The sequence below is a fragment of the Ambystoma mexicanum genome, chromosome 2p (genome assembly GCF_040938575.1).
Source record: "Ambystoma mexicanum isolate Mex_15411 chromosome 2p, UKY_AmexF1_1, whole genome shotgun sequence".
Lineage (NCBI taxonomy): Eukaryota > Metazoa > Chordata > Amphibia > Caudata > Ambystomatidae > Ambystoma > Ambystoma mexicanum.
In genome coordinates, this window is record NC_090923.1 from 715,489,606 (window position 1) to 715,510,865 (window position 21,260).

The window sequence follows — 21,260 nt, forward strand, 5'->3', positions numbered from 1 at the left end:
AGGACACAATTCATTCGAAATGCAATTATCAGGCTAAAACTCTGTATTTTTGTGAATCTGTGTGGTGGGGGCTATATTCACCGGACCTGCAGAGTAATGTTTTTCAGAAGGGGTATTATTCAACACTCCTAAAATTTCTCAGGACTTTTCATACAAACACTATGTCAAAATATTCAGCAAATTCGCAAATCATTCCCTGAAGGCCCTCCTCTTTCAGCACAGCACACTGGCTCCTCTGATGGGCCACAGAGGAGCCTTCAGGCCGCGTACATATGCAGGCTGGGGAGCAGATGGTCATCAGTCAGAATCACCCAGTATATTGAACATCTAGCACCACAAAATAGATCCACAGGATCATAACCACTCATTGAATGCAGGGATCGAAATTAGGAATGGATAAACAGAAGCTAAATGCAGCTCCCGGGTATCTAGCATTATCCAGTGACCAGAAGCTACCACTAAGGAACAAGGAGCTAGAATATAGTGTTCCGCAAATCTAACATTCATATATAAAATACCTACATATCGTTGTGTCCATTATTTATTACCCCAAATGCTTTAAATGTCATATAGATGTGTACTAATGTTTATATATATATATATCGTTCCAAACGCACAGAGTTAAAAGGTACATAGATATGTTTGTTTGGCATCAGTTGGCCTGCGGAGTAGCTACTGGTAACTGCTAGTGTTAACTAACCAGGCATTACCAGGCTACAAGCAGGAGCTAAATAGCTCCCGGCTCCCCTCAATTTCGAAACTCTGGATGGACTCTAACATTTGATGGCATCCCCATCTATCACCATCAGGATATAATTGAAGGATTTGTGGGGTTAAGAGTGGAGCTCAAGCTCGAGATATCCACTTGGATGTGGCACGCTAGTGCCCCTGGAAAAAAGCTTTCTACAAACACTGAACAGCTTTCCTTTCTTACCAAAGATTTTCCTGGCTCCTTATTTACAAGCTGGGTACACAGAGGGACCCAGGTCAAAGCCTTACAATGGGTGGGAAGAGAATATCACCACATGTCCAGTGTAGTTTTAAAATCTAATATGGTGGCAGACTTTGATATATACTCAAGCCAAACCCCTTTTAGCCCACATCACTACAGACAATTGGCCAAATCGCAAACCAGCCTACCCTGCACTGTATATGTGCATTCTATGTCCCAAAGCACCACCCAAGGCAAGAACAGAACAACTATAAAAGCCAACATGCTAAGTCAAAGAGTATATGGTGTGCAAGAGTGAGCTTGAGGAAGAGGTTTGGTGGAGACTGGTGGAGATTACAGAGCAAGCGTTGTATTGAGAGGAGTGATGGGAGGAGATAGTTGTAGGTTGGAGGGAACATGTTAAATAGGAGGAGGTGAGTTTCCATCAGTCATATTGGAAGATGAGTATTGTCATCCGGAGAACGTTAGATTTGAGGTGTTGGTGAAGGGGTGTCGCCTGGATGGAGTTGAATTGGATGAGGAGGGACACCACCTGAAGAAGTTATTGAAGGTTGGAAGGAAAAAGTATTATTGGAGGATGAGGTTGATTGTTTGGAGGAGAGGATTCAGAAGGGTGCAGAAAGGGGGAGTTGTTACCATTTGGGAAGAAGGAGACTGGGATTGTACTAACTGAACTAGAGGGGGAGATATACCTTCTTAGCCTAAAAAGGAGGGAAGGGTACCAGGGAATCCAGTAAGATCAGTCAGTGATGTTCCAGAGGAGCATGTTTGTGCAGGAAAGACTGTAAATGGTGGAGGACGAAGAAGGCGGGAGCAACCTGACCAAGGGCAGGATGTCTACATCAAGGGTAGCAAGGTGGGAAGTGTCCTGGGACCAAGAACATAGAACACGGAGGTGGCCATGTGTTGGTAGCCCACCCTAACAAACCCTTAGGACCCTTCGATAGTAGACCCATGCTGGAAAAGATCCACCTGGGTCTTAGACTGCTGGAGAATGAACCTAATGCTTTGCCACCTTTTACCTTTTAAGGCCAAAATATCACGGAGTGTTGGATGTTTTGGCCTCAGAGGTTCTTTTCTGGGAACTTTACAGAAGTAGGTTTTATGAACCCAAAATCTGCAATTTGAAGAAAAATATTCATGGTAATAGACTGCATTTGGGAGTGAGGACGAGCTCAAGCCAAGAACTTCGAAAAAATATATTTTTTGCTCATGATTTGTTATTGAAAAGTTCATCTTCTATTTTTTTTGTAAATAAAATGTGTTTTGTTGACAACTGCATTCTTGCGTTGGACTCTTTTGGCTTCCACTGCATGGGCCGCAATAACATCTTTATCAGATATCTGAACTCAAGGGATTGCACAGAGCACAGTAGCTTTAAATGCATTTTTAAAACATGTTTTGTATTTGTTTATGACTCAGTGAGTCTTTACAAAATCATAAACATATTTACAAAACGTATTATAAATTCAATAAAACAATATTTCAAACATAGCTAATTATAAACTAAAAATTACGTTTCTCTCAAATTACCAACATTACATTTGGAAAAATCCAGCTTTTGACCCTCAGCCCTTTACAATTTTATGGCTGCCGATATTAAGCAATGATTTCACAGATTTTCAAAACGCGTACCACTGCAGATGTTAATGCAGCATTGGAGCCCGATACCAATCTGTCCAAAAAAGTTCTGAAATAAGATTTCATTCTTTTTTAACCTTCTCATTCTCATATATGCTTGATTAATATCCCACAGCCTAGTCACTCTGTGTGTAAAATGGGGTTTACAATATGCGCTGATATGAGAGGAGCATGAGTTAGGGAAGTGAGGCTCTCTAGCCAGCACACAGTGGCTTGCATTGTTATACCCTACAATGGCATGTTAAGACACTAGAAGCAAACTAATTCTAGTGTATGGGAGAAGAGCATACTGCTGTTTCAAGAGCCAAGAACAGATTGATGACATGCATAAGTGTTGTGGCGGGTCAGAGGATGGAGTCGGACATATTAAGGACATTATGACCGATTTAATGAAATTATATGAAAAGGCCTAAATATACCTATTGCTAAAGAGATCACCCTGCTTATTTAAAGAAACTAAGGGTGCTTGACTGTCATCAGGAAGTCCCAAGGTAAAAATGTCGTTGGCCCAAACCACACTTTTGCCATGACCCTACCACTAGTTTAAACAACTTAAACTCAGCCAAGATAAGGGCCTCTTCTGGTTTCTGATAGTCTCTGTATGGAAATGTCTCTCTCTTACACTTGAGCTTCTTTATACAATCTTCTTTGATAAACTCTGGATATATCCTCTATGAGCTCTTGTAAAACACGTCTGGGATTGGTGCTCTCTACGGTGATGCTACTTACAGCTTGTTTTGAGATAATCCCTCACACTCTTGTCTTCACTTATGACCCTTTCACAGTCTCTCAATTCATCTTTGTCTACTTTGCATGGGGTTTGATCCCATTTTAGATTCCCCCCACTCCTGAGTTCTCTATGTTATACTCTTTCTTCTATTATCTGATTCTCTTAATAGTCTTAGATCATATTCCTCAGAAGCCATGCTTGGGCTTTACTTCATCCACTCTTTGTCTCTTTGTTCATAAAACATGTTCCCTTCTCCCCAGGATAATTGTCTGTAGTCCCTCTTTTTTATCTTCACAGGGTTATTAGTTACTTGCTTTATGAGCCTTTCACGCTGGCAATCAAACAACTTTATTCCTAGTATCTCGGCTTTATGACTGGGACGAGTTGCCCTCTTCATGTACTCTTGCCTCCGTGGTCTCCCACTTTTCCTGTCCTTCCCTTTACCTTCATCTGCATAGGGGAACGTTGCAGGGCTCAGCACGCACTCGGATATTCGTCTCCATTGTCTGTTTTCCCGTTCTCGTATTCTCCTCAGGCCGCAGCCGTCTACGGACACGCAGGCCTCCCGGCATCTCACTGTGGCGTTCCTTGCCGATTTAAGTTGCGGGCTCCACGGTTTGTCTCTGCAGTGCCCCTCCGAGGCACGATCATGTCAGGGGACTTCCCTTGCATACCATACTCTCTCCTACTCCTACCTCCACTTGTCTCAGTTAAATACATGTCCCTTCTTAAAGAGACATCGGGCCTCATTACGACCCTGGCGGTAGGGGGTTAACAGCACCGGTAGAGCTGCCGGTGCCATTGACCCCCTACCGCCTCATTACCAGGTCTGCTCGCGGGCCCCGCAAGCAGAGTAGGATACTAACAACGGGACCGTCATTAACAGGCCCGTTGTTAGCATCATCCCCATTCCCATTGAGACCTATGGGGGCTCAAATGGGAAAGGGGATGTAGCGGGTCCGGGTTCCTTGAAAGGGGAAATACCGGGCCCTCCAAGGTCTGAATGGCCTGGTATTTCCCCATTCAAAGGACCTGTACCCGGTACCCGGTACCCGGTACCCGGTACCCGGTATGGGGGTAGCCATGCCGCTAAAAGCGGCATGGCTACCTCCATACTTGTAATGAGGACCATCCTCTTTTCCTTTTTCTAATGGATTCACTTTCAGCATTGCCTGCAGCCAAACATAAAGATGTTACATTTTTCCTCCAAGCAAGCAGCCCCATATATGCCAATATGTTGGACAATCTAGGGGGTTCCTCATAGGAATGGGAGTCATTGTCGCCTAATGGGGAGTCACTCCGAGTGAGGTCCCACTAGCCCATACCCCTAGGGAGGGTCCTACAGCGCAGGCACACCTCCTTAGCCTCAAGGTGGGTGGGTCCCCCTTGGGGAGAAAGGACGAATACCCTTGATTCGTCACAGTGTTTTTACTCAGGGTGTCCTGTGCAGTGCATTTCTACTTCACTGGGATATTTCAAACAGTGTATCCCTTGGAATAATCTCTTATGATTGCTAGTACCTTGTGGTAGTAGTGTTCCATTACTTTGAAGGACACCATTCTTTATATATTGGAATGCCTGCTGAGGGTGGAGAGGAAGATGGGGTTAACAATGTTGGGAAGGAGAGGGGGTCTTCTCACGCCCCTAGGCAATACTAAATAAGAACTAGATGCTAATAGAGCACATCAAGGGAGAAGGGGGGTGCATCATCACTGTAGTGCATGCATTATTAGCTATACAGTAGAAGCGGGTGTGAATGCCATCTTGGCAGACGGCAGCCATCTTAGAAGTTACGCTCAAGCGCGGCAAACCTTATTTTGTGTGTTCTTATTAGACCCCTTGCATGAACATGAACACCACCCCATCCCTGGCCAGGTCTTAGAGTTCACAACCTCCTCCATTGTTCAGAAAGTTAGTTGCCCTCGTGCCTGGGAACAATGTGCCTTGCAAGGTCATGAGAAGGGAGCAGAGTGCATCTTGGCAGTACCATCCCATCGAACAGATAACAAAGCCCTCCTGCCCCCAACGATCCCCAAATGAGAAAATACAGCTTTGCCATGCTTTTATCCCATGAACCTTGAATGCCACAGCACCATCCAAATTCAGACCACCGACCATAAACAATGTACAACTCTCTATCGGTCATTAAGATCAGAAGGGAAGGGTATCGCACCTTCAGGAACGGGTCATGTGATGTGTGCAGGGTGGTGCAGAATGGCAACAGAATTATAGTCTAAAACTAAGGTGGAGGACCTTGGGGGTTGCTGATCTGTCTCGGAGTGAGTGAAGTGTGTGAGTTAGTGTGACCTCGGCTCTCTCCCGAGCCCATCCTTGTATCTGCCAGGTGCATTGTTAGAATCATAAGAATAACATTCTGTGTCAGAGTAGCTAATTAATTGTTAGGCCAGCTCACCGCGGATGAGGAGCCCAGCAGCACCCATGTGAACGAAGATGGACCAATGGCTTGGCATTCCATATGAGGCAGGCCATACATCTATAGACCTCCACCAATCCATTTTATAGAATTGTATTATATATGATGATGTCATTAGTGACGCTGTTTGTGCTTATAATGTACCGCACATGCTAACGAACTGCAGAACATTTGACGGCAACAGGATTCTTTGCTGATGCATTGCTATTTTTGTAGAAATAAATACTTGTTATCCTTGTAAGCTTGTCTTGGGCCTTTTTCCCTAGCGGGCTGTGTATTTTCTGGTGTGAGCGTGCAGGGATTTGCCTTCAACGCCCAGCCCGATCCTGCCTTCTCCTGCTCAGTTTTCTGGACCTGGCCTTTCTGCATGTCTCCTTGGATGAATGGCTGTATGGTAGTAAGGACTGTGCTGTGTGTGTTTCCCACTCTGTAAATTAATTGTCATCGCCATAGGTTTCCTCTTTATGTGGTGGCCGGAACGCACTAACTGCTGAATAGAATTTCAGAATGCTACGCTGGAGTTCCTGCCCCGGCTATTCTCTGTGCATTTGTTTTGCTTCAGACTGTGAGGATCTAACACAATGGCATGACTATTTGCTGAAAGCTCGTAAAATGCAACAGATCTGATGAAGGGCCTCTGATATTGAAATACTGTCCCAAAAATCCATTTAAATGCATTGTGTTACACGTAAAGCCCTTGCACCTGTTTGGCCGTCAACAGCTCCCTAGGGAAATGGAGACTGCATAATTGCAGGCACTCACCCACGGATTATAGATCATGATGTCAAGGCACACCAACAGTTTCCCAGTCTTGTGCTTGAATGGAGGCCCAAGCAGAATACTAAACAGCAATCACTGATGTCTTCAGTTTATGTGGCGCTGTGCCCCATTCAGTCTGCTACAGTACTCTAAGACATACTAATGAGAACACTTAAAAACCCAGCCTACACCACTTCCACTGGGATACATGAAATTGAGTATTGCCAATCTCACAAGGTGAGATGCCTGCCATGTTGAAAGCAAACCTCCTACAGAAAGAGTGTGCATCACAAACAGGCTTCCACAACTGCTTTTATTTGACAGTCAAGATAGTGTTTTCTCGGTGGAACTGCACTGGGCCATGTGGCTGTGCTGGCCTAGCAATTAGTTTGGGGCCCCAGGAAATCGGACCCTCTTCATGAAAGATCCATGCTGCCAGGATTGTCATTTAGGAGTCTCCCTTGCTACCCCTGTGGTCTCCCTTGCTACCCCTAAAAAAATGTTTTAAAACTTTTTCTTTTAATGGAAGGTCCTGGGCTCGGGCCAGCACCATATGGCTCGTTGTTTCTGGAGTGGCTGGCTTGCTTGTTCAGGCCTCTATTAAAAAAAAACAGGGGGTTTCACAAGTGTACCACTTTGAGCCGTGACCCTAAATAGGAAGGAATATGAATAACAAATAATTTGTCTTTCAGGAATTGTATACAATAATTTCTAGACTCATTAAAGGTTTATTTCAGGCACACTTCAGGGGTGAGTCACCGATTTTGTCTGTTCTTAAACACCTCAAATTCACAATTCAGACAAAAACTTCCAAAAAGCATTTAGAGTAGAACAAGCATCCATTTCGACTATGTATTTTGCAAGTTGCAGTTATAGCATGTTTTTTTCTGCTGTTGTCCCTGTTATGATTATCACAAGACATTCCATCCCAGTGTCCTCGGTCACTTGACTAAATCCTTGTGCCTAAAAGCTTATGTACAGTTTAGAAATGTTTGACCATTGCACATAAAGTGGCCCTTGATTTCCTTGTGCCACAATAAATGCCTTGTTGTAATGTGTCTATCTTAACTATCTGCATGGCATGTTGTTCCGGATGTTTGTTTGCATGTATGAGGTAACAAGTGCCCAGAGTACAGGATGCCATCTGAGGTTAACCTCTGAAGCCTGAAAAGTAGATCCACGCAGGCTTGACATGTGGCAACTTTGCACCAGACCTGCAAATGAACTGGCCTGCTGTTAAATCTGTTACCAGTGTAATGGTATCCACTACAGAGTTTGCTTTCGGACTTTGAGAACATTCAGACATGTAATTGATCATTTTAGTACAGCTGGTAAATAGATCAGTGGGTTGAGTGCTTGCTGCAGCGATGCGTGTGTGATCGGAAGATTGCCGATTTGAATCCCGGCAAGGCCACTCAGCCTTTCATCTTTCTGAGATGGATAAATGGGTACCAACACAGGTTGGGTGATACTGTATATTTGTTCTATATAAAGCGCGTAAGTGCTATAGAATAAGATATCATTATCATTTGGCATTGGACGTCTGCTTGCATTCACAGTAATTTGGTAATATGGGCCTATACACACTGATATGAACGACACATATGGTGATCCTTTCTTGTATGAAATGTATATCACATAACGGAGATATCGTAACCATATTTTTGTAGTGTACTTAGGAACAATGCTATGTGATGCCACTTCCTTTTTGTGAAGGGATGAAAGTTTGTGTTCCGTCACTTCCTGTGATGTCACTTCGGGGTGAGGTCAAATGACATCACTTCCTGTGATGTCATCAAAGGGCAAGGGCCAGGTGACGTAATTTCCGCTAACCCTGGCATTTTGGTGGAATGATGTCCCTGCATGCTGCTAGCGCTGATGGGCAGGGATCCAGATAAGAATCTAAGGAAAGACATGTTTTATTTTACCCTGTGTTTTGGGAAGTAGTACATTTTTAGGGAGTAAAAAATGTAGGTCTCATTCGAGGCGGGTATATGTTTAGGCAAATCCCGACACACACGCCCACAGGAACAAGCAGGGACCACATTGTCACAGGGTAGCAAGTAACAGTAACATGATATGCTGTGTATATAACCTCTGAAATGTTTCTTTCCCTTGATACCTAATACAAAAATGTACACCCCACGAGTGGCAACAGGTGCAGACAATCCCGACTGGCAACCTACGCAATGATAGCAGCAAGCCTCAAGCTGACTAGAAAATGTCTACATTAACACCATGGAAAAAGCACATCTAAAAAACCAGGGACTTCAGCACATCATGTCTCCATGCACAGTTAATGTCGTCTTCAAGATGAAAATCAGGTCCTTCACCTAAACACCAGTGCTGCAGAGCACTTTGTGAAAATCTTTGCATATAGTTGCACCTTCCTGATAACCTTTCTGGGAATACTTAATCCAATACTTCAACACGAATATCCCCTGATGAGAGAGTATTCTTAGCCATTAAATAAACTGGCATTCTAAATAGTTACACCACAACTACAAAATTGGACTTCTTCCAGTTCAAGTTAAGCATCCACATAGCCACCCTAGGAAAACCCCTAGAGGCATTCCAGGTCACGTTTAACAGCGTGTGTGAAGGGCTGAGTAGTCGAGTTACACATTGTTCAAACCTTCCAGTCCTTAGCAGCAAGACATTGGGGAGTACCCTTCTACATGTGAGTACAAGTGAGACATTATTGTCGCTTGAGAAGGGAGGGAAAATCTTAAAGCTAGAAGGGCCCCAGCTATGGACCTTACTACAGTCATCATTAGGAAAGCCAAACAGCCTGGACAGGTCTACATCTGTGTAAGCATGCAACTGTCCAACAAGGCAAAGGGGAAAAGCATTTCAAACACACATTGAAAATCTGACTGCCTACCTGACCAGAGGTAACATCTTCTCCACGCTTCAACTGATGCAGGGTCCCACCAGCTGAAGCCGAGTAAAGAGTACCACTCAAGCACCACAATCTCTGCTCATGTCCCACAACAAAGATATAACAGGATGAACTTCAGAATCTCACCAAGGGCGAAAGTGTTGCAGGTGTGAGAAACCAGATGGTATTCTCCCTCATATTCCCCATGGATCCTCTGCGCTGGTGACAAGGTGAAGGCCATCGCTCTTGAATCCCGACCTTGGGTGCAGAGAAGCGAGGGGGCATCACCTGGGAAAGGGTCTGTGGGGACTGGGAGTAGGATGCCCTTAGGCGAGACGTGGCATCCCCCTTTTCCTATTAAGAAACAACCTAAACCCCCCCTAGCCTTTAGGTACAAGACCTCTCCCCTTATTTTCCCACAATACCCGCCTGACTGTGCTGGGACGAGGAAGAAGCAGTCACGACTAGTAAACACTAGTAACCTAGTTTACCACTCTGGTACTGAGAAGAAGAAGATGCTAAACACTTTCCAGAGGGTCAGGCAATTAGGTTTAATGAGCAACACCTGAAAGTGATTAAGAACTATATAAAGCCCTCCTCCGAGTCAGACACAGAGTCAAACTGGGAGCTGGAATGTAAGTCAGACTGGAAGTCGGAGCTCCGGTCGAAGTGGAAGTCCCGACCGAGAGTAGCTGCAAAGACACCCGTGAAAGAGGGAGGAAAGCGAACCACTGCTGGAAGCTGCAGGAATCTGATCTATGAAGCAGAATCCACCAAAATGCTGAAACTGCAGGTGTGTGAATTGGATCTCTTGTCTGGTGCTGGAGCAGGAGCTCCTTTCTGTATAGTCGGTGCAGCGGGGAGCAGAGCTGGTGAAGTCTGTCCCGATAAGCCCTCCGACGAATGCTTGTTCTATCGGGGTGTGCCAGGAACCCCAGAGTATTGTGTGGGAAGACTGAAGAACCGTGAAGGCAGGAGAGGAGCACAGTGAAGCCTGCATAGCAAGGAGAGACAAGTGCAAACACCAGTGAGTTTCCCTGCACTCAGAAACACTGCTGTGTCTCCTATGCGTTTGCCGCTGAATGAAAGCCTATTTCCGAAAGCGTTTGCATGCAGAAACATTAACCACAAATGGTTATTATGGTGCAATCCATTATCAGAACAGTTAAAATGTCCTGCTTAAAGAAACCCTTGTGCAAATTAACTGTACTTTAATAATGATCTGGGATCTTTCTATCTAACATCACCCAAAGATAAAGAAAACACAAACAATGAATGTTTAACCCACTGGAAGTCAAGAAAGCTGTTGGGTAAAATAAAGAGAGGCTGGAAAACCATCCTTAACCAATTATAGAAGAAAGTGAATATATTATGTAAATGTGTGGTGTCAAGAGCAACCCTAACCCAAATGTACTGAGAAACCTGTATTGTCAAAGCCAAGAGGTAATCATGTGACTGGCAGAGGGGAAGGGACATACTGTGAAAAAAACAAAAGGCTAACCTGGTGAAAGAAAAGAAGGGGGAATCTATATCTAGGGTTCCTGGTTGCGTGACCTGTGATGGTAGACCAGGTGGACCGTGTTGTCTGACAACTGTGCTTAGACCAAGGAACTCTAAAATTGAAAAAGATGAAGACACTGTGAAAGAAGAATCACAAAAGGAGTATTCACTTGACTTGGAAGTGTACTTTGTTTTCCTGTGAAACTGAGTTGCTTTGAACTTGGGGAGTGGAACCCCAAGACTATCTGTCACCCTGCTTTGAACTTGGTGACGGGAACCCCGAGACCTATCTCTGACACTGCTTTGAACTTGGGGAAGGGAGCCCCTGAGACCCATCTGTGATATTGCTTTGGACTTGGAGAAGGGAACCCAGAGGGTTGTTTTGAAATGTATCACCTTTAACTGGAGAAAGTTCATCTTGAGACTTTTTTGTGAAACTTTCTTATACATGGGGAAGGGGAGCTGAAAGAAAGCTGTAAACTGGGAGAAGCTCCGAACCTTGAGTTGAACACATTTTCTTTTGATTTTGATGTCCCTACACATTGGTTAAATTTAGCTGTGAGGGCAGGTTTAGGTTTTGGACACAGACAGACTTTAAAGTTGAACTCATGGACTCAAGTTTCGTTCAGGTTTGCATAGGGCAAGTTAGGCCTTTTACCATCCTGACATTTGGTTTAATAAAGTATTTTAACTTTGAACTTTAAGTATGTTGTTTGTGTCTTGCTTCATGATGCCTTCACACAGGATACATTCTGCGATGCCCTCACATGACTCAAGGGGGTGAGCACCAACATCTTGGTTTACTTTCATACAGAGGATCACATGCTGCGACTGACAGATATGGATTACAATGGATTACAGATTGCAGGCCGAGCATTGACAGAGGCAAATGTGAGTTCCTCCATTGCAAGCTAGAATTCCTTCAAAATATGTGCACCTACGATAGATTCCTTGATATGGCCAAAAGCAGCAACAAGTTAACCAACAGGCTTTTGATCCTGACAGAACCTCGGCGCAAACTCGGCAGGTTGAACACCAAGTCAAAGTGATCGATAGACTATCAGAACGCTTTCACAAATTACAAAGATCTAGCGATGTCTACTGCCATCAAGGCTCACATTGATGCAGCCAAAGACCCAGCGAACACAGTGAATGGAAGTTTGTGTTGAGATGCTTTGCCTGGCACCTGTCAGGTATATGCCACCTTTACAAGTGCTTAGAACACAGCCTTGAAGAGCACTATATTTCTTGAAGACCTTTGAGTGTGTTATGTGGCAAAACAGCACATTACACAATTGTATACGCTTGCCAGATGCATACTGGGACATCCAAATCATAGTCTTAGTGCCAGAGGTTTTATTTTAACACAAATTAATGAATAAATAAGACTCACGTAAACAACATGGGAAATGGTGATGCAGTAGTTGTGCACTGTGCAGCAAACAAATTACTTCCTCCTTTCTCCTTGGCCTGCAAGTACATTTTAAATGACCTTTTTTGCGGTCATCACCTCAGCTCTTTCACACAACTGAAGCAGACCAGGTGCACAGAGCTAACGTCTTCACTCACAATAAGGAGCCACTGATCTCCAAGAGTGAGAGTAAGTCCAATTACAAATGCAGGAGGAAGCGCGATCCACCCATGTTCAGAAAACTCAGAGCCCGTCTGAAAACTTAATGTTGCCTGACATCACAATGGACTTCATTTTGTGAATGCAATGCATTTGATATGCACAAGCTTCATGGGGCATTATAGAGGGGATGCGAGAACCACTTGCAGCAGCATACAGTTCGAGCGAGAGAGGGACATTGTGCAGACAAACCTGACTATGTTGATGTGCAAACCTTTGAAAGCAGGAATGGTATTTTTACTGCTGTACATAGTTTGAAGATGTGTTGTAGTGACTGATATGCTAGTGTACTCACAATTGGACTCATGTGCACACTGGTTAATCAGTTGCATTTCATGAAGATTTATGTAATCTCTGTGCTTTTAGCAAATTGCGTGTTGAACGTTTGCGCTTGAATATTCCGATGGATATGCTGAATAAATGTTTGCAAAATACATTCTCAGTAATTTTCATTGTGTTAAAAGCAATAGACATTTAATGTGTTAGAGAAATGATATACTTCTACCACTGTTCGTGTCCTGCAACTGAATAATCTGTAGCATGTAAGAGTGGAAAGTGCATTCACTGTTAAAAATGATGATGTCTGGAATAGACATAAATAAGACTTCAGGGCTTGGCAGGTAATATCACAACTACATAAGCATCTTGGTGCCCAGGTTAAGTGGTGGCCAGAATGACATGCAAGGCAAAAAGGGTACACTCACATCAGCAAAGCCTAAGAGACACAATCTTTCAAATGCAGAAAGACATACACCATCGACTATGCATTCCCCCCATTTATCAGGGTCATTCCCAGATTGTAGAGGGAGGCTGTTGAATTACTCTGGGGAATAAAACACTTCAACCTGTACAAGTACGGACAACAGTTCTGAAGCATCACTAATCACAAGCCTTTGGTGCCCATGTGCCAAATAATTTCAATATGTTACCAGCACATATACAGAAATGGACAGCGCAACTCCACAAGTTTGATTTTTGAGCTGACATACAGACCAAGTGCAGGCAACCCTGCTGGGTTCTTGTCACATCCACGAACACCAGCAGTGACCCATGAAATACAAGCGGCAGCGTCACCAAAGCACATGTCCACCTGATCCTTGTGACAGCACTCCCAAAAGTACTCTCTCTGGAAGACATCGTTCAAGAGTCCATTTGCGACATGTGCACACAAATCGTTCTGGACAAACCAGAATCATGGCAGCTGAAGAATCTCCTACATCAGCACTGCAGATCAGGGGTTCAAACAGCTCTTTCCGCTATGTCCAAAGTCTGTGTAGAGCTTGCACATGCAGAGGAGGCATGCTGCTTTGTGGCATGAAAATCACTGTTCTAAACTCTCTCACCACTCCTGTTGCATTGCTAACACATTGGATCAATTAGGTGTTGTCAAAACAAAAGACCGACTGTGAAGCAAGATACGCATTTGAGGCCTTGATCAACATGTGGAGAAGTCAGTTGACTCCTGTCTGTCCAATGTTTCAATGACGTAAGGATCATCTATTCCCCATCCACACACAGGATAGAGGACATCAGCTGTTGGAACAAGTAAGTGCATACCTACGCTTGTTAGACAGGGAGCACAACTAGCATTCGTAGCAGAGAAGTACTCCAGATAACAGGTGATACTGAAACTAGAAAGGATTCTAGTAAAATGGGCATCCTCCAACTTCTCCAAAGGTATAAGAGACCATACTGCCAAGGAAATGAGATCCACTCATACCTCAACCAAGTAGGCATCAAACACGCTTGGATTAAACAATGTTAGCTACAAGATAATGGCAACATCTGGAGGTTCATAAATATGCTAAATAAAAGCCCTAAAAAGTCCAAGAAAAGGGCCATGGACCTGAACTCGGGCTATAAAGAGATATGAAAATCCACTGGGCAATCCCCCATTACACTGCATATATTGCATCAATCACTTTCTAACAAGACAAGCCGTCTGTTCCCGATCCCAGCTCAGGGCCCCTGGACTCCCAGCAAGGCTTTGGTAGGAAAAAACGGAAACCCTTAAGGAAACAAGCGATGAACAACAAGTGCAAAGACACGAGCAAAGACATTACATTCACCTGCGCAAAGTAATTCTTGTGCAGAACTGGCCTTCTCAAGGGAGGCGCAACACCCTCTTCAAGCCCATTTGGCTGAATGTCACATAGACCGAATGGACCATTGTAAAAGTTGTGAGGCCCCGAGAGTCAGTGAGCTGCAACTAGTCATTCTTAAATCTTAAAGAAATGGAGAGATGAATACTCCTAGGGCACATCCGCCCTTTCAACCAACAAAATCCAGGAAGACAACTCCCAGAGAGAAGGTGCACTTGTTAAATGACAACGGTCTAAACAGTGAGCACCGCAGATGTTACAGAAGATGTACCAGCCTGGTACAGAATGTCCTCAAAAGCACCAGCTAGGACTTGAGGTACGATTAGAAAGACATTCTGGTCATTCCTCAGAGATCATGGCCTTGGGTTCTGATCAGACATCACCCATTTCAAGTGGCGCTATTTCTTGATATTGAAAGGGATGTAATGCACAGGTTATTCATACCTTTCACCAACTCTGGTCAGAGCTGGATGCCACGCTCACACATCCACCCACTGGCCATGTCAAATAACACTGTAGCTTGAGAGCAAAGGACCCACCAAATGTTCCAGCGCGGGTATGCATGGGATTATTTGCAGTAAAAACCTTTGTGCTGCAGTGCCACACTTAGCTTATCAAAGTTATCTAAACCATAATACACTGGACGCAATGTGATGTTATGTAATGTAAAAGAATGTACAAAGCGTGGTTTTGTACGATCGGACCGAAAAAAAAGTCAGACCGTACAGAACGACTGAAAGTTGCTACCACCAAAGGTTCGAACACCAAAAGTTCTAACCGATGGGGGTAGCATTGCAGGTAAGTAAAAAAAAAAAAAAGACTGCGGGTGCTGCGGTGGTGTCCCCCGCAACACCCTGCTCGCTATACTGTGTGGAATAGTGAGCGGGGTGTTGCGGGGGACACACCCGCAAAAAAAAAAGAAAAAATGCAGGGGTTGCAGGGGTGTCCCCCGCAACACCCCGCTCACTATACTTTACAGTATAGTGAGCGAGGGTTGCAGGGGAATCTCCTGCAGCCCCCGTAGTATGTAAGTGTGTTCACATGAGAACGGTGCGAACCTTTGGTAGTTCGCACCTTTCTCATGTGAACATTCCGGCTGCTGCAAAATTAGCCACAGTTCGATCACTTAGAATCTAAAGCGTAACCAAGGCCAAAAAGGCATCTTCCCGCTAAAAAGACAGAAGCAAGGAAGAGCAGAAAAGGCCACTGCCTCCTCAAAATAAGAAGGTCTTCAGGGCCTTCCGAAAACACAAATGATCTGGAATCTCACACAAATATGCAGGCACAGAGTTCCATAATGTAGAGGCCAAAACCAAAAAGGTGCACCCCCCTGCTTGATATTTGTTGAAGCGTGGAACTTGCAACGAATAAGCGGAAGCGGAGTGCTGGGGGCATAGAGGTATATAGCGAGTAAGTGTTGACTGAACAAAAGTCGGTCCAGTGAGAGAAGTCTGATGTGCAAGGCAGAGTGCCTTAAACTTTAAACAACTTCTCACCAGAAGCCAAAGAAGTCTAGCCAGTAAAAGCGCAGCAGAAGATCATCTCAGAGCATTCAATGCCAAATGTACTGCAGAATTTTGCAGTATCTGCAGCTGTTGGATCAGAAAGTCTGGTCTTGAACTCAAGGAATCCTGATCAGAGCACATTAGGAAAAGGTAGAGGAAATATAATAAAGGTGAAAATAAACCTTACAGGAGAATACACCAGGCATCCTAGCATGACAAAGTTCAAGAATCAAGTTGTTTTGTGCGCTAGTTCAGTTGATGCTCTAGAGACTGATCATCCTGAACAGAAACTAGAGTGAAGAGAAATCCAGGAGAAGGCAATCACCCTCTGGAGCAAGGAACTCTATCCTTTGGAACTTTTTGTGTTGGAGTTAAGCATTTTCTTTTTGAACATTTATTTATTTATTCATTGGGTATTTGTAAGGCGCCTATACAACGAAAGTGTTTCCAGGTGTCACAAGGCAAACGTGGGGAGGGAGCAAGGGGACTAAATAAACAGTAACAATAACAATAAAGCAATAGCAGTCCTACTAGGCCTTGTGACATTCGGAATGAGCAAGTGCAGTGATGGGAGGTGCAGGAGAAAAGGAAAGGGGGAGGGGTACAGGGGGATGAGGGTACAGGCAAGTGCCATAGGGTGCAAAGGGGAGAGGCCCCTGGCTAAGTGCTAGGGCATAGGTGTACCAAGGGCGGGGATGCCAGCCACCAGCCAGTCGTGCAGGGGGCCCAGAGGGCAGTGCTGAGGGGGCTGGGTGCTGGTGTAGACTGGGCAGATGGCCTGGTAACCTATAAGAATCATGAGGGGCCAGGCCGCCAGTCTCAGTAGCAGTGGGGAGATTAGCTGGGGAGGGAGAGAGGGAAAGAGGTAGAGAAAAGAAGGGTTTTGGGAAGTTTCTGGAACTTGAGGTGGTCCAGTTCAAGTCAGAGATGGGCAGATAGCCAGTTCCAAAGGGAGCACCAGCCGAGGAGAGTGATCTTCCCCCCACTTTCTGCTTGGAGAAGCATTTGATCAGCAGAGAGTTGGAACTAGAATATTTATACATCACTCAAGGACAAAGACATTTTCCCTTTCCACTTTAGAAATGCTTTGTTAGAATGTGAGGGTCAGAATAGAACTTTGGACAAAGGATGTTTTGTTTTGGACATTCTGACCACTGATCCTTAGTTTTGGTTTTAGGTAGGGAAACTCCTCTAGTGCATGGACATGGGGCATTTTCCCAACCCCCTTTTATTTTAATAAAAGTCTGCCCAAAACTCCGGACCCCTTGTGTCTGAACTTCATTCCTGACTCCTCACACAAGGACGAAAGAGTGTGCAGCGTACCGATGAGAAAATCCCTGACGGGAGAATATATAACAGGCAGATTCAAGTAGCAAGAGTATTCATGTAAGGAAAACCTTGGCAGGAGAGTCTATCAGGCAGATTCAAGCTGCAAGTGCTTTCATATAAAAAAAAAAGCTCTGGCAAGAAAGCATACGAGGCAAGGTCAAGTTGGACACTATGTAAAGTACATCATATAAGGAAGTCCTGATATAAGGATACATCAGGAATAGCTAAAGACTTTGTTGAAATATATTAAAGATTAGAAGAAGCCTGGCAGGAGATTACAACATGTACCCTATCAAGATTCAGACCAACAGTCAAGTTGTTTTGCATGTCAATTGTGTTGTTGATCAAAAGAAACTCAAGGAACTGATATTCTTAAGAGTGTAAAGCAGAGTAAAGAGAAATCCAGGAGAAGGGAGCCATCCTCTGGAACTGTGAACTTTATCCTTCTGGAACATTTGTGTTAGAGTTATGCATTTCCTTTTTGATCATTTCTACATGACTCAAAGCCAAAGACATTTCCCTTTTCACCTTAGTGTTGATTTTTAGAATGTGAGGGCCAGAATAGTACTTTGGACACAGAGCATTTTGCTTTGGACATCTTGACATTGGCCAGACCCCTGGTTTTGTTTTAAGTAGGGAAATACCTCTTAGAATAGGGACTGAGAGGCATTTTCCAACACCTTTTTGTTTCAATAAAAGTTTATGGCCAAAGCCAGGAGTCCCCTGTGTCCGCGTCTCATTCCTGGCTCCTCACACTGTATTCAGTTAAAATTCTCATTTCTAGTCATTACTGTAATTATTATTCAAGCACTCACTTTATTTAATCAAACACAAACCACATACAAATGTTTTTGTTTCAGATGCTTCCTGTTCTAGTTCATGATGGGTTTGTGTGTAAGGTTAAGAAGCTTCTCTGGCGCTTTCTATAAGATGATAATAATCCAAGGATTTCAAATGAAATGTTGATGCTTCCGAAGACAGGGGTAGGATGAACACATTTTTAGAATACTACTGAGCGATGCAATGTAGGGTTTCAGTGACAGGCAATGAGTCTTTATAAGAAATGTCTTCACCAGTTGCAGGGAGTGAATGGGTCTGAGCTCCTCCAAAGTCTGTTCTAAATGGGATTTGCACTCATCCAGTGGTGGTGGTGCTGTATGAATAATAGAAGGATAGGCATAACACAAAAGATTTATCCCCATGGCACCCCCTCTCAGCAATACGTGGTGATATGTGAGAGCCCCTTAGATTCCAAGAAGGGTTTGAGACTGGACTGGTAAGAGTGGTTCAGCTTTGAAGGGGCCTTTTTACCACAATTGGAGCACAATTTGGGGATTTACCTCTCTGTATTTTATATTTGCAGCTCAAGGAGACTGTATAAGTAGAAAAATTACGCAATAAGGCTACTAGACGTAGTAAGCCTTTTGAAATAATTTTAGATGCAGGAAAATGGACTTAAGGTCTCACATCGACCAAACTCTACAGAGTATTAATTGACAATGGGGAGGAGTCTCTCTTAAGAGACCGGCTTCAATGAGAAAGGGACACAGGGACAACTTTGTAAGCCAAAACTGTGCTGCAAATCCAACAAAGCTTCAGACTCCCTGGTATAAAAAGCTGCAAACTCCCTGGTATAAAACATTTGCCCAGATGCCCATCTGCCCTAAAGAAAGGACAAATCCTCCCTCTACTAAAGAAACCCACTCTAGATCCCGACAACCTAGGTTACGATCGCCCCATCACCCATCTTCCCTTCTTAGGTAAGATTCTGAGGTAAGATCATCGAGAAAGCAGTAGCTGTGCAACTGCAGCAATATATCGACACCAAAAATCTCCTCCAAACCTACCAATCCACATTCAGACCCAGATACAGCTCAGAGATGCCCACCATATAGGTGGTCGACAATGGCCTCAACATCCTTGATGACGGCCACGCTGCCTCCTGGCTCTACTCAACCTCTCTGCAGCTTTCGACACAGTAGACCACCAGGCGCTCATGGACACCTTACACTGGCGCATGGGGATGAGTAACCTTGTATTACGCTGGTTCAAGCCCTACCTCACCAACCACCAGCAGTTTGTTCAGATGGACGCCTCTAGATCGCCAAGTGCTATCTGTCACCTGTGGAGTCCCGTAGAGTTCCATCCTCTCCCCAGTGATCTTCAATCTATACATGGAGCTGCTGGGAGCCCTCCTAGCCACACACAACATCCACATGCAGCAATTCGCCAATAATGCACAACCATTCCTCAAGATCGACTCCATCAAGGACATCCACAGGCTCAAAACCTGCCTCTCGCTGATCCAGTCTTGGGTGTCCAGTGCATACTTAAAGCTCAACCCCTCCAAGACCGAATTCCTACTCCCGACCAACACCACTGAATACCCAGACATACAGACCTGGCTGTCAAACATGAACCCTGAGGGTTTCACACCCAAGCCCACATCCTGGTCCAGGTCCCTCGGGTTCCACATCAACAAACACTTCTGCTTCAAGACACACATAGCTAAGACAACTCAGACAGCTTGGTATCAGCTCTCCCACCTGTGGAAAGTCAAGCCCTTCAGACTCACGCCCACGCTCCTACAATTCAGAAAAGAACTCAAGAGGCACCTCTTCAAGGAGTCTCTCCTCCTCAACACCTAGACCATCATGTCACCCCTCCGTGCTACCTGACTCGCTAGACGCTGTTAACATCTCTACTCCCCACCACCCTGTACAGCTGTACCCCTCCTCTGTGCCCCTCTGTATCTTACCCTCCACTGTATATCTCTTCTGTTGTAACCTCTGAAAAGTGCTCCATTATGCATCTGTACTGTTATATACCTCTGTAAAGCGCTCTGTTGTGTATCTGTACTGTTGAATACCTACCTCTGGAAAGTGCTCTGTTACTTCTCGAAGCTAGGTCCGCACTCAATAAATACCATAAAATGTGTCTATGCATTGCCAAAACCTACTTAAAAAGGAACATCTACTGTTTGCACATCCATGCCTTCAGCTATTAGCTTCAATATTGGAATATCAAAAATGTTCCTTATTTTCAAATATAGTGAACATTTTGTAATTATGGTCACTGTTCTCAGCGATATTGGTCCTAATTCTACGCGTATGATGTAGGCAGACACACAGTTTAGTAAGCCTAAAATACTTTTCAAATTATTGGCTTCTAGTTTATTGAGCCATATAGCTGCATTATAAAGGCTAACCTCAAGCCCAAAATTGTTGATGGCATGAGACTTTGATTGTAGGCTTTTATGAAGCCCATTATTGAATAGCCCCCATATTTTCTGGTGAATGTACGTATCATCAGCATTTTTGCAACACGTCTAGATTTACATTGTTCATTTTGTGAGCTGTTATTGTTAAATTTTGAAAAAGAAACACCAGAATATATGTAAGAGTCAACCATTAATTACAATATGTGTTTAACTTAATGACCAAGTAATAGGAGGTTATTTCTTACTGAAGTACATTATTTTTATTTTGCACTGTTAATAGATAAATGTCAGAACTGTGAATATTCAAAAATAGCCAACCAGGTTCTTTTGAACCCGCTCACCCTGTGATTCAGTAAAATAATGTTGGCGGTGTATCCTAGCCGAGGCACGTGTATGTTCCCAGTTTACAGGATTGTGCCTACTCATTTTGTAAAAAAATTATTGACGAGGGGTGTGCTCCATGTATTGCACAGGGGACGTTTTGTGCGTAAACCAGTGAGAAACTTACAATGCGCAATTCATGGTGAGCAAAAAGGGACAGGACAGCAATGGAGATGGTGCAGTAAGCTATGCGCTT

The 21,260-nt window shown here is 44.1% G+C and overlaps 1 protein-coding gene across 5 annotated transcripts in view; it reads right to left on the reverse strand.

The window, feature by feature from the left end:
• LOC138566707 (synaptosomal-associated protein 25-like) overlaps positions 1-21,260 on the reverse strand; it is a 940,697-nt gene that overhangs the window by 882,826 nt on the left and 36,611 nt on the right. The window lies entirely within an intron of this gene.